The sequence below is a fragment of the Hipposideros armiger genome, unplaced genomic scaffold (genome assembly GCF_001890085.2).
Source record: "Hipposideros armiger isolate ML-2016 unplaced genomic scaffold, ASM189008v1 scaffold_96, whole genome shotgun sequence".
NCBI classification, from domain to species: Eukaryota; Metazoa; Chordata; class Mammalia; order Chiroptera; family Hipposideridae; genus Hipposideros; species Hipposideros armiger.
This window is the reverse complement of record NW_017731446.1, coordinates 3,479,641-3,485,779: the sequence shown is the minus strand read 5'-3', so window position 1 is coordinate 3,485,779 and position 6,139 is coordinate 3,479,641. Positions and strand designations below refer to the sequence as shown.

Genomic DNA, 6,139 nt, shown 5'->3' with positions numbered 1-6,139 from the left:
GCTCTGCCAGGAGAGTAGCCGGCACAGGGCAGGCACATGGAAAATATTTATTGAATGTCCATGATGCTAAGTGCCAAAGAGGCGACTAAGACAAATGTGAAATGGTTCCTGACCTGGAGAAGAATGGTGCCTGTTGTGTGCCAGGATTCCTGGCACTCAGGGAGTGCACGGGCCCAAGGAGTAGACAGGGCATGGTCTGGAGAGGCCAGCACAGAGCTGTAGAAGCAAAAGGGGAAGGTTTCTGACATGTCTGAAAGCCCAGAGTTGTGAAACAATTGTGTGAGGGTGGGTGACGCCAGCAGTTCAGTTGACCTAGAGGGACCTGTGCTTGTAGGACTGGGGGAGGGTGGAAGGAACAGGTAGACAGGGACTTCACCATGAAGTGCTGGGCTAAGGGAGGTGAGCTTCTCTCTCTCTCTCTCTCATTCATCTTCCTCCTCTACTTTTATATTTTCTCCTTTTCTCTCTCTCTCTCTCCCCCTCTCTTAAAACTACAGGAAAAAAAGTAACCTCTAGTGTGTTGTGAGAACAGAATGAAATAACGTATGTGAAAACATCCACTAATGTGTGCGGTCCCTAATTGATTAAAATTAGTTGAATAAGAGTTAGTTGCATAACTATAATAAACATTTCATTTTTTGAACTCCCATGGATGGTGCACTCATCCACATCCACAATTTTACCAACTTATCACCTTGTCAATCATCTACCTATTACCTACACACATGTACCTTCTGTCTACACATCTTCTCTTTGCCCATATAAAAGTGGAATCATGTACATACTTAACGGGCATCAAATGATATGAGCAGTGGATGCATTCAAGCCTGAAACAATCCTATAGTTCAGCTAAAATTGTCATTTCTAATTTAACTCCACTATGATTAAGGAACAAAATTTGTATGACTTGAATTCTCTTAAATTTTTTCAGATATATTCTGTTGGCCCAGAATCTGGTCTTATTGGTTAATGTTCCCTATGCACTTGAAAAAACAAAATGTGTATTCTGCTGTTGTTGAGAGAATAGTCTATAAATGTCAATTAGTACAAGTTGGTTGATAGTGTTGTTCAAAACTAGTATATCCTTGCTGATTGTCTGTTTACTTGTTTTATCAATTATTTAGAGAGGGTATTGAAATATCTGATTATAATTGGGGATTTGTCCATTTCTCCATTGCAATTCTGTTTTTGCTACCTGTATTTTGTAGCTCTATTATTAGGCAAATAAACATTTAGGATTGTTATATCCTCTTGATGATGAATTGACTCTTTAGCATTATGAAATGNTGTGTGTGTGTGTGTGTGTGTGTGTGTGTGTGTGTGTGTGTGTACACACACTCACCTGTATATTCCTCACCAGGCTAAGTTTTGAATCAAGCATAGGTTGATATTTATATCCTGTTTCAGTTAGAGTAAGAACAAGAGGGATCAAGTTATAAATATTTTCCCCAGTTTGTCACTTGTTTTCTTACTTTACACATGATATTTCCCTGCCCTATAGAAAATTTTCATTTCTATAATCAAGTTTATCAATCTTTTCTTTTTGCCATCAAGGTTTTGTGTCATGTTTAAACAAGTCTTCCTCATCCCAAATTATATCTTTTTGAAGTATCCCATGTTTACGTCTAAAGTTTTTATGGTTTCTTTTTTTATTATTATTTTTTTTTATTGGGGAACAGCCCTGGTCATTGATTACACATTGCTTTCATGCTACAATACAATGGCATAGTTGACTCTCTTAAGGAGGGCGCACCTCACAGTGGCCCATGCAGGGATCGAACCGGCAACCTTGGTGTTACCAGTACCACGCTCTAACCAACTGAGCTAACAGGTCACCCTTATGGTTTCATTTTTTAAATCAATTTTACATATAACAATTACACATAATAATAACTTACATATAATAAAATGCACTCATTTCAAGTATACAGTTCAATCAGTTTTGACAAATACATAATTATATTGCCAAATAACCAGCAATATAATTAAAGAGCATGTCCATCAACTAATTGATTTCCATCGATAGAGTTCCCACCATTGAGACTCCATCCCCTTCACAGTCAATCCCCACTTGCCACCCCCACCCCCAGGCGATCACCAATCTGCTTTTTCTCCCTTTACTTTTTCCTATTACAGAATGTCATATTGGAATTGTACAGTATGTCTTTTATATCTGGCTTATTCCACTAAGTTTAATCTCTGTGGGATTTATTCGTGTCATTGTATCTTTTTTATTTTTTATTATTGAGTGGCATTTCATTGTATGGATAAATCACAGGTCATTTATCCTTTCACCTGTTGGATATTTTCCACTTTGGGGATATTATGAATAAAGCTGCCCGGCTTCACTTTCTGTTTTATTTTGTTTCTGATGGTTTCATTTTTTTTAACAGACTTTGGGTTTTTTAGAGCAGTTTTAGGCTCACAGCAAAATTAAGTGGAAAGTAGAGAATTCCCGCACATGCACAGCCTCCCCCAATATCAAAATTCCCAACCAGAGTGGCACATGTATTATCACCGATGAACCTACACTGACACATCTTTGTCACCTGAAGTCCATAGTTTACCTTAGATTTCACTAAAGGCGTTGTACATTCTGGGGGTTTTGCCAAATGCATAATGAAATGTTTCAACCATTATAGTATCATACAAAATCATTTCACTGCCCTAAACATCCTCTGTGCTCTGCCTATTTATCCCTCCCTCCTCCAACCCCTGGCAACCACTGTTCTTTTCCCTGTCTCCACAGTTTTGCCTTTTCCAGAGTGTCATATGTTGGAATCATACAATACATAGCCTTCTCAAACTGGCTTCTTTCTCTAAGTAATATGCTTTAAGTTTCCTCCATGTCTTCTCATGGCTTGGTAGCTCATTCCTTTTTAGTGCTGAATAATATTCCATTGTGGTCTGAATGTGCCACAGTTTATTTATCCATTCTCCACTAAAGAACACCTTGGCTGCTTCCAAGTTTTGGCAGTTATAAATAAAGCTGCTATAAACATCATAGGTGGGTTTTTGTGTGGATGTAAGTTTTCAAGTCCTCTGGGTAAATATCAAGGAGTGCAATTGCTGAAGCATATGGTAAGAGAATTTCAGTTTTGAAAGAAACTGCCAAACTGTCTTCCAAAGTGGCTGTACCATTTTGCATTCCACTGGCAATGAATGGGACTTCCTGGTGCTCCACATCCACGTCAGCATTTGGTAGTGTCAGTGTTTGGGGTTTTGGCCACTCTAGTATGTGTGTAGTGATAGCCCATTGTTTTAATTCGCATTTCCTTGATGACATATCATGTTAAACATCTTTTCATATGCTTACTTGCCATCTGTATATCTTCTTTGGTGAAGTGTCTGTTCAGGTCTTTTATCCATGTTTCCACTGGATTGTTTTCTTATTGTTGAGCTTTAAGAGTTCTTTGTGTATTTTGGATAACAGCCCTCTCTCTGTAAGATGTGTCTTGCAAATATTTCCTTCCATTCTGTGGCTTGTCTTCTCATTCTTTTAAATTGGCTTAACTTTTTGTATTTAAAACTTCTATCTATCTGGAATTTGTTTTAATCTAAGCAGTGAGATTGGGAGTCCAAGTTTTGTTTATTTTTTTACAGATAGGATAATCCAGTAATCCCAACATGATTTATTGAATAATTCATTTTCCCCCACTAATTCGAAATGCCACTTTTATACTAAATTATCATATATATTTAGATCTAAATAACAGAATGCTTTTTAAAGTATCTACTGATCATTTAAAACAAGAGGTGCTATGTACTACCTAACACTTCTTCAGCTATGACAAGGTACTCTAGTCATTTTCATGCACATGTTCACCATATCCTAGAGTTTATTGTAATTAGTGGTTGTGTAAGCTACTTTGGGCTGAAATTTTCCCCAAGAACAAATTGGGGGTCCCCTGAGAACAGAGACCTCTTCAAACTTATCTACTCTCTCGAACCAGCCATTCCCTAAGGGCAGCAATCCAGTTACCTCCTATTATCAGTACACCTTCACACAATGTTTCTTCCCCCATCAGGGAGAAGGGCCCTTTTGCTCCTATTAAGATGGGAAAGCCCTAGAGCAGAAGCTGTGCCATCTGTGAAAATCACTGGATACTTGCCCCACACACTGGCCACTCCCTCTCCTTGTAGACTATTTTATAAAACTGTTCCTGGGCCTGGGGCTCCCTGAAGAGAAGGTGGCAATGTGTGCTCTGGTCTGAGTAAAATAAAGATCACTTCTGTTTGGTGTTCATCGCTGACATTTATCCAGGCCAACAGAAAACCACCTGGGAGTGGAGAGTGGCCTCGCCTCACCCCACAGCCAGGCAGCTCAGGTCAAGCTGTGCCCTGCTCAGTGGTCTGTGCAGGGAGAGGTGGTCTTCGCCTTGACCTCTCCCCTTCCCGTACCCCCTGTCCTCCTGGATTGCCTCCCCAGCACTGCCAGCTGCCACCTTCCCACCCTGGGCTTCCCCTCCCTTACTTTCCCTTTGAATATTGTTTTCCTTTTCATAAAAATAAGCTTGCGGCTTTCCTCAGGAGGGCTGAGGGACAGAGTTCAGCAGAGTCCTCTGGGTGGACTGATTGTCTCTGGTGAGACGGAGGAGAGATCATGAGCTAGAACTCAGCTAAGAAACCAGAATTGGGTGAGTTTCAGGACTTTCGAGATTGCCATAACTCAGTTACTCACTACTCCCCCGACATTATGTTCGCAAGAGTTTGTGATTAATATTTCACAGAGAACAAATTAATAAAACATGCAATTAAATGTTCCCTTTTAGCAACTCTATTTGATTAAAGGCCCGCAGCCTCAGATCTCCACTGTGGGGCTAACTCTGCTGGCAGATCTGAGATAAGGTCAGCTGCATGGGAGAGAGAAAGGAGGCAGCAGCCGTCCTCTGAGCCCCACAGGGAGCAGGATAAAGAGTAGGGTACTGAGGTGTGTCAGGTGGGGACTAGGGGGCTGGAGAGTGCATTTCTGGCTCTGTGTCAGGTGGGGACTAGGGGGCTGGAGAGTGCATTTCTGGCTCTGATGCTCAGCAGAGCCTCCGTTCCTCATCTCTACAATGCTGGTGGCAATTCCCTCTCATGGGGTTGCCATGAGGAAATGAAACTGCATATAAAGCAAGTCCCTGTGACATAGTACAGGCTCAATGAATGGCACTTATTATTCCAATCAAATTATCCAAGACTCATTAGAATGACCTTGCTCACCTTCCTCACACCGCGATGATGAATCTTGGTTAAAAATGACACTTCTATAAAAGGTACCTTGTACTCCTCTCTTCCTTCTTAACATCCACTTACTCTTCCCCTCACTCAGCCTACTCATTATGCCTCTGAGAGCACTGTCTATGCCACCACCTGCAATCGACCCCTGACAGACTTCCTGGTACCTTTCTTGCCCCCACTCCACCCAGTTGCCACACATTAGCAGTGACCTTTTGGAATTGAAAGCTGGGTCCTTGCACTACCATGCCTAAAACTCTCCAGTGGTTTTCCATCTCACTTAGAATAAAATCCTTGCCATAATCTACATGTGCCTAGAGGAACGGGCCCCTGGCCACTGTCCAGCTCCATCTGCAACCGGTTTTTCCCCCCCACTCACTCTGCCCTTGCCCCACTGCCTTCCTTTTTCCTTAAACTAACTCAGGACCTTTGCATGTGCTATTCCTGGGAATTCACTCCCCCCCTGTTATGAGCTGAATTGCGTCGTCCTAAAATGCACATGTTGAAGTCCTACCTCCAGTACTTCGGAATGTGTCTGTATTTGGAGACAGAACCTTTTTTTTTTTTTTTTTTTTGGCGACCCTGTTGCTCAGAGCTCGCACTCTTTTTTTATTTTAAGATTTTTTTTATTGGGAAATTGGGGGGATGGGAACAGAGCTGGGGAATTGGGGGAAGGAGAACAGACAAGTTGCTGTCGTTTTGTTCTTCAGTCTAGTTGTGGAGGAACATTGCCTCACTGGCCCAAGTTGGCACAATCATTGCCCTCTTCCCGGGCGAGGCACATCAGTCGCCAGCTTCTGGACAGCTGCTCATGGCAGCTGCTGGCCACTCACACTGGCTGCTGGCTACACACAGTAGCCCATGGCAACCCACTGCCACAGGGGCTGCAGCCTATGCCATCGCCGGTGACTCACGGCAG

At 42.1% G+C, this 6,139-nt stretch overlaps 1 non-coding gene across 1 annotated transcript; it reads right to left on the bottom strand.

Annotated features, from left to right (window-relative positions):
* Positions 1 to 1,760: 1,760 nt before the first annotated feature.
* TRNAT-GGU (transfer RNA threonine (anticodon GGU)) lies at positions 1,761 to 1,834 on the bottom strand. The gene has a single exon. It is a non-coding gene; the product is annotated as a tRNA-Thr (tRNA).
* Positions 1,835 to 6,139: the final 4,305 nt, after the last annotated feature.